The sequence below is a fragment of the Caenorhabditis briggsae genome, assembly GCF_000004555.2.
Source record: "Caenorhabditis briggsae complete genome, chrIV, whole genome shotgun sequence".
In the NCBI taxonomy this organism is placed as follows: Eukaryota; Metazoa; Nematoda; class Chromadorea; order Rhabditida; family Rhabditidae; genus Caenorhabditis; species Caenorhabditis briggsae.
Window position 1 is genome coordinate 5350427 of NC_013487.2, and position 7495 is coordinate 5357921.

Below are 7495 nucleotides of genomic sequence, written 5' to 3' on the forward strand. Positions count from 1 at the left end.
AATTGTTTTTTAGAGTTCTAAGCCAGAAATTGGAAACTACAGTAACTCTGCAGATCAAGTTTGTTGTATTCGAATGCAAATCAATCGATATCAAGTTCAATTTAGGACCTTTTTTGATTTTTCTATAACTCTACTGTAACCCTCCAGATCAGATTATCAAAACTTGTTTACCTTCGTTCAAATGACCAAAAACTACCCTCACAACTTCTGAATCTAGAAAATTCTACCGTAACCCGTGTTGGGGGTGTCTAAAAATGTTTAGAGCAATGAAAACAGCAGGGAACGAAATAAAAACGATGTATTTTCTCTTGGATTTTTCATTTCTCTCCTTGTCTTCTCTTCGTTTTTCCATTCGCTTCTGGAATTCCCACCGGATGTTCCAGTTACAGTAGTCTTCAAGGCTCTCGAAAAGCTCATTCCTCGCTTCATTGAACACCCCATTAAATCATGGCAGGAGAGGAAACAGAAGAAGAAGAGGAAGGATGCTGCTGCTTTTTTTCATGTTTAGTGAAGAATATAAGAAGCTCTGGGGGAGGAGGAAACGGATACTAACTAGTAGGCACATCGAGGAAATTGAGTGGGATAATGAATGAGTGTATAAATTAGGCGATGTTCAGTGGAAACAATCCTATTCTTGGAATAATGGGATTTAGAAAATTCTGGTCAACCGTTCTACAGGTTCAGGTTGAAGGTTAATTTTCATGATTTCAGATATTGCATGAATGAAAAAAATGAAAAAAAACTTCGGTTTCGTCCATGCCATGAAGTACAGTTTAGGTTCAATTTACAGTGACATTAATAATGTGATTTGTGCACAACTAGTCTTTAAATTTTCTGTAGAACTACAGTAACCCGATGAAGAAGAACTAGATAGGATTGCAGAGATTCTAAAAAAAGACGTTTCAAAAAGTTCACATAAGTTGTCAGCTATATTTTGAGATGATTTTGAGATGAATTAACACCGAGATGAATGATCTTCGATGATTAGAATAGATAATACTACGACTACTGTTATCATGACAAAGTTTGACTATCGGAATCTAATCAACAAAAATCAAAGTTTTATCAAAAGTTACAGTTTCATATCTTCATCAAATTCGAACATGTGTGTTCATTATTATTATAACAGGCGGTAGCAATTATTACCCTAATATAAAATTCTCACTATTGATTCCCTAGTTTGTATAACATTAAAAAATGAAACAGCTGGACCCAAAGATCATAATGATAAAAGAAGGTGAAAACTGAGATCGGAGATTTTGATCAGATTATCACAAAACTGATAGGATCTTATCTAGACATCGAGGAAGGGAGATCAAAAAGTTTCCTTTCAGGGGAGGGTAGTCTAAATGTAAGCTTTCAAAAAATTAAAAGAACTAAAGTTATCTAAACTTGCAGATCTGAAAGATAGCGTTGAAGAATTTAAGAGGGAACTATGAACCACAAATATCACCACGAACATAAGTTAGGAATATTTAAAACTACCGTAACCCTTTAGAAAAATTATGGAATTATTATATTCTATATGCGCTGGACTTCAACAAATCCAAACAAAATTACCGCAAACCACATACCAATATTTCTCTGCCGGGATAAAAATAGGTGGTTCAGTTCGGAGAGATGAAAGCGCGGGCGCCTGTCCCCGTCTCTCTTCAAATTCTCACTTTAAATTCCTCAGCTCCAATGACACCACACGAGCTCTCCCCCTCCCCACTGATTTATCGTCTATCTTGGTGTGTTGATTGGTGTGTGACAGGACTCTCCATCTTTCCTTCTGGGTACTTTTACCGCCACCACCATCCATCCATCCCGCTTTTTTTACCGCAAACCTGTATCTCAACTCGGCAATCTCTCCTTGGAGATTTCGATCTTTCTTGGGAGAGAGTCTCGTCCGGTAGTTACGCTCCTTCTAGGCGTTTTTTATTGTCGATTGAGGTGGTTTGAGGTTTAGAAAGATGGAAGTAGGTCATTGAGCGTATGGCTTCATCACTCAGGTGCAAATTCGGTGGAATTCTCTTTGTATTCAGAAGTGAATAAATGGAGACAAAGGGGCACGGGACACGGGTATAACTGTCATTTGAATAGGTGATAACGGGAGAACAAAAAGGAGAGGATTGGGAATGTGAAGAAGGACATGAGCAGGATTGAATTTAGATCCGGGTAGGAAGATATAAGACCATGAGGGGGACGTGGAAAAATTTAGAAGATAGTTTTAGAAGCATTAAGGCAAAGAGGAACTCAGAAACAGTAAGCATCCCAATAAGCCGTCATCTTCAAGCTAATTTTTCGGAGATCATGCTAAAGTTGATAGTTGGATAGTGAGCTGTTATAACCTGTCGAACTGAAATTAGGGTTTCAAACAGTGGATAAACTCAACCAAGATTTTGAAATTCCAATGGGTGGAAATTTTTTTGGGCCCTGGAAAAGTCGAGTTGCAGGTGCTTCAAAATAGAATTAACCAGACTTTGTGAATATGTATATATTTTGAGGTTGTGGCCAGATAAGTGTTTTTTTTAATTTACTTTTCATAGAAATGATAATTTCAGTAGAGGCTTTGGAACATGATCCGATAACATTTGAAGCGTGTTTAACTCTTACATTTTTTGCTATTTCAAATTGACCACAGCCTTACCAAGAAAGTTAGTTATTGATGCTGCCATTACTAGGACACTAATAACAAGACTCAGTCAAAAAGTGAGCTCTTTGAGCCAGTTGTTCTCTGTTGGAGACTGGCTAAAGTTACTAGATTTACATTGAGATAATAAGTAGAACTAAAATTAATGTTTCAATTATTGGATAAACTAAACCAAGGTTTTGAAATTGCAATAGGAGCATATTTTTAACTAGCTCATTTTTTGAAAAATCGAGTTCCAGGTGCTCCGAAATGGACCAGATCGTACAATTAGGCATGGTGAACTTTTTGCAGCAGTTTTTTATGGCAGGATAATAATTTTTAATTTTACTGTTTCATGAACACATTAATTTAGGTCAGAGCTTTGGAACATAATAATCAAACATTGGAAGTATGTTTAATTCTTATAATTTTTTCTATTTCCAAATGACCATAATTTTACCGAGAACTTCATCTATTGATCCTACTATAAGTAAGTGTAGTTATATTCAAATACAAAACCAGGAGCAAAGCGGAGTCAAGTAATGTAGTTATGCTCAAGACTCAATCAAATTGAGCTTACTAGTCGCTCCTCCCACTTTTATTATCCTCCGATGATGCTCAAAGGGCTGTAGTCATAGATCCGACTTCCGAGATAACCCAAGTTTTTGTTGACGCATTGCTCATTTTTGTAATCGGATACTGCTTGTAAATCATTGCTCAAGAACTTCTGGTGGACTCAATTAGCGCACTGACACCTGTTCCCCCTCTCCTCTTCTTGTCTCTTTACTATTCCATAACTCCTCTCTCTCTCCACACCCTTCCGGTTAAGATCAAAAGGAATCGGCACACTCTTACACATTGTCGGTCTTCTCGTTCCGTTTTACTAGAGTTGACATATTTCAAAACGAAAATTGGCAAGAGACGATTTTTCGAATTTTTGGCTGGCAACCAGATCGATGTGTGTTCGCACCTTTTTCCTCTAGGCATGTCGAGGAGAAGATTGGCGGTTGATTAATTAGCTAAAAAACTACTAGGGGGATACGGTAGAACAGTCCTTGAGGCCATTGAAAAGAAAAAAGTTGGGATGTTCGATAGAAAAAATTTGAATGTGACAGTTCGAAAATTAATGTAGGCGTTAGTACTTCAATAAGCTTGGAAATATCAGTTAAAAGTTTCACGCTGGAAATATTTTTTTAATTTTCAAAAATTACTGTTTCAGAATGTTTTCTTCTAAACCTCGAATAATCAATATTTGATTCAGATCCTCAATGAAAAATCTCAATGAATCGGCAAAACCTTGAAAATTTCAAGAGCTATGAAAAAAATTTTATGAACACTGAAAATTTCGAAAGCCTAAATTATCGGTAAACCTGTATAAAAAGGGCCCCTTGAAGTGCCCCCCTACAGCCCTTAACGAAAAAAGTAGGACCGGCCCTACTAATACAGGTTTTACTGTAAACCTAAAAATTTCAGGAATTGTAAAGAATCCGCAAGTTTTAACAAAAATGTTAATTTCAGATATTTCTGTTTCAATTAGTTTTTTTTGTTAATACGATGTTCAGCCTTTATCGATAACGGATTGGCAGAGAATCGATTTTTTTTCAAAAATATCCTTTTTTGAAATGTTGAAGTTCCGTGGAACAATTTATGAGTTTTGGCTTGAACTGAAAATAATCTTTCTACATTAACCCAAATACCGTAAAACCTGTAATAGAAGGACCAATAGCTTTTACCTTTGAGCCCATATATTTCAGTTCCTGTCAAAGATTTCAAGAATCTGTCAACTGATAAAATATTGACAATATTATGATAAACATTTTGTTAGTTGACGACTTTTTGGTATCTTTCACAGGAACCGAAATAAATTGGTTCAAATTTAAAAGTAACCGAAATCGAACACAAATTCTAGATTAATGTTTCACCTCCTTTTCAAAGTTACAAGTAATTTTTCAATCTTATTGAAAAACTCGTATACTCATAGTCTTCCTATTTTCCTCCTCCTCTTTTTGATTTTCCTCCTCTATAGAATAGAATCAAAAGAAAAGAGCTCTTCTTAAGACAGAGGGAGAGGAAAATGGAAAATAAACGAATCGTGATAGTTCCCCAGGGAACCTCTCAATACAAACCGACTCTTAATCGAGATTCATGGCTTCCGGACATCACACGCCGAATGATAGGTGACAGACGTTTGGCGGCTCCTTCTTCTTCTTCCCTTTTTCGGATACAAATAGGAGGGATCATGATCTACTGAGGAAGAGGTTATCGGTTTGATGGGTGTCCATCAACCTAGGGAAGATCATAATAATTGAAGTTACTTTTAGTCTCGGCTCCCCGGGGAGACCTTCTAGAATCTTCTTCTAATTCGAAACAAAAATCTTGAACAACAAAACAAGAAAAGGGGAAAGGACCTCTTGCCACGTCATCAGTCTTGGCGAACATACATCTTCTAGATTAAATCTACGAGAGTGTTATGTATGAATACGTGTCGTGGCGGTGAAGCAAGGGGAGAAGAACGGTGGAACCAGTGGAAAATGGAGATTGATGACGTGGACATCATCAGAGATGACTTTTTCGAGGTGTCCTCATAAAAATGTCGCAACTCCACGTGCCATAAAACAGAGTAAGATTTTGTGGTGGGTCGTAAACTGTTGAGAGGTGATCATAAAGTCATGATGATGATGGGTGTTTTTGGGAGTGGTTGGTGATGGAAGGAATTTTAGAGATTGAAGAAGATTCAGGAGTATTGGGCGAAATTTTTCAGGAAAGTAGGAGTACTTAAAATTTCTAAAAATCGTTAAAGATCGTCAAAATTTTTAACCACTGGTAATAGTAACTAATATCTCGAATACAGAAATATAAATCGCAAAGAAGAAGCTGTTTTTTTTTTGAAAAAAAACCATTTCAAATTTTGAGATTTTTAACAGATCAATTATGAAACAAATAGGTGAACATGCCCAAACGATCAATAATTTCTTAACCCAGAAAAGAACACAAAATTTTCACAAAAAAAAATAGTGAAATTAGAATTTCAGATACTTAATGTTTCAGAATATTCATAAGTAGCTTGAGGAAAGTTTGATAATTTGATCTGAACGTTATCTGATAGGAATATGAAAAACTCAAATATCGAAAATTTTAGGTGCATAAGAAAAAATACGGTTTTAAGAAATTCAAAAACTGAATTTTTATTTTTTTTTTAATCTAATTTTTCATTTTCAGACAATTGTAATTACGATCTCGCTAAAATTAAAAAAAAATCACTTGAATGTGTGAAACTTATTGAAAACCAAAACACAAAGAATTTTCAAATTTCACAAAATTTTTAAAGTTGGAATTTCAGTTACTATAAGAAATGTGAAAACTGGATTGCCATATAACGATATTCACCAACCCGGAATCTATAAAATCATAAATTTGAAACAGAAACTGTGGTTAGGTCTGAAAAAACAGCTTCACCCCTGCTAAATAATTTAAATTTCAGATTTTTTCTGTTTCAGAATTTTGATAAGTTGCTTAAGGAATGTGTGATAATTTGATCGAAAGTGTTGCAGATCATTCAAATATCGAAAAATTTAAGTTCAAAAGCAAAAAAAATAAATTTAGTTATTATTGTTGTCCGAAAAAATTGGAGTTAGAGAGTATTTTTTTCAGTCTGAATACGGTATGCACCTCGAAGCGGCAAGCCTAAACATCACATACTCGGTGGAGACGCAGATAATTTTTTTGTTCAACTGTCTGCGTCTCGACTCCAATTTTTTCGCACAACAGTGAAAAATCGAATTTGTTAATTTTATTGAAACACACTTATCTACAATCTCGCTAAAATTAATCCGATCACTTGAATTTTTAAACTTAAGAAATCAAATCCCAACGAGCTCTGAAATTTTCACAAAGAGCTAAACTAGTATTTCAGATACTGTAAAAATGTTTTGAAAATCGAAAACTATCTCAAAAAAGTAATATAAAGTTTTAAAATTCAAACAATGTATGGAGCGTATGAAACAGAAAAACCTCTGAAACCTTCCTTTATCTTAACTCAAAAAGAGATAAGATTTAAAAAAACACAAAATAGACAGCTTCACTGTCTTCTGAACCAAATCGAAATAGAAAAAGACCCCTCCAGAATCAAATTCAAAACCCATCCAATTCGACTCCACCCCCAAAATCTGTCGACGGATTAAGTTATTGTGCTCTTTCTTCCTCTTATTTCCTCTTTTGTTATGAACGTGTCAGACTCTCGATAACCCATCAATCGTCTCCCTCACACGGGTTACGACCGTTTCTGAAGAAGAGGAGTACAAGCTGATGATATTATTTGCATAAAATCTGTCCTCACTTTCCTTCTCCAGAAGAAGAAGACACCCGGCTGTTCGGGCGGGGGATGTGTGAAGAGGAGGAAGAAGACGAGCGGCTCCTTGATTTATCATCATATAATTTATTTGGTAAGCAGCGGGCGTGAAGCAGGAAGAACAGGAGGAGATTTGTTTCTCGGTATAGGAAATTGGCAGGATGTGCACGATGGTTTTTGATGAAACGAGTTATGGTTGCTGTGAATTGGTGGAATCGAACAATTGAGCAAAATTTGAAAAATGCATGCTTACTGTTTCAGCTAGTTTACATTACTAAACCCATTTATAATGATCATTCAAACAACTCTACTGACTATTTTTTTATATCCTGAACTTGTGCTTTCTTTGTGCAGATAGTAATTTACCATTCTTCTGAATCGATACCTTTTCCATGAAACGTTTCGAAGAATTAGGGTTAACAGAACCCGATGTCCCAAGGAGAAAAACACTTTCTCGTAGTTTCTAGTTGAATTCAAACTAGATTTTTTTTTCAACGAAATTATGAGTATTATTCTTGTGCAAAAAAATCGGA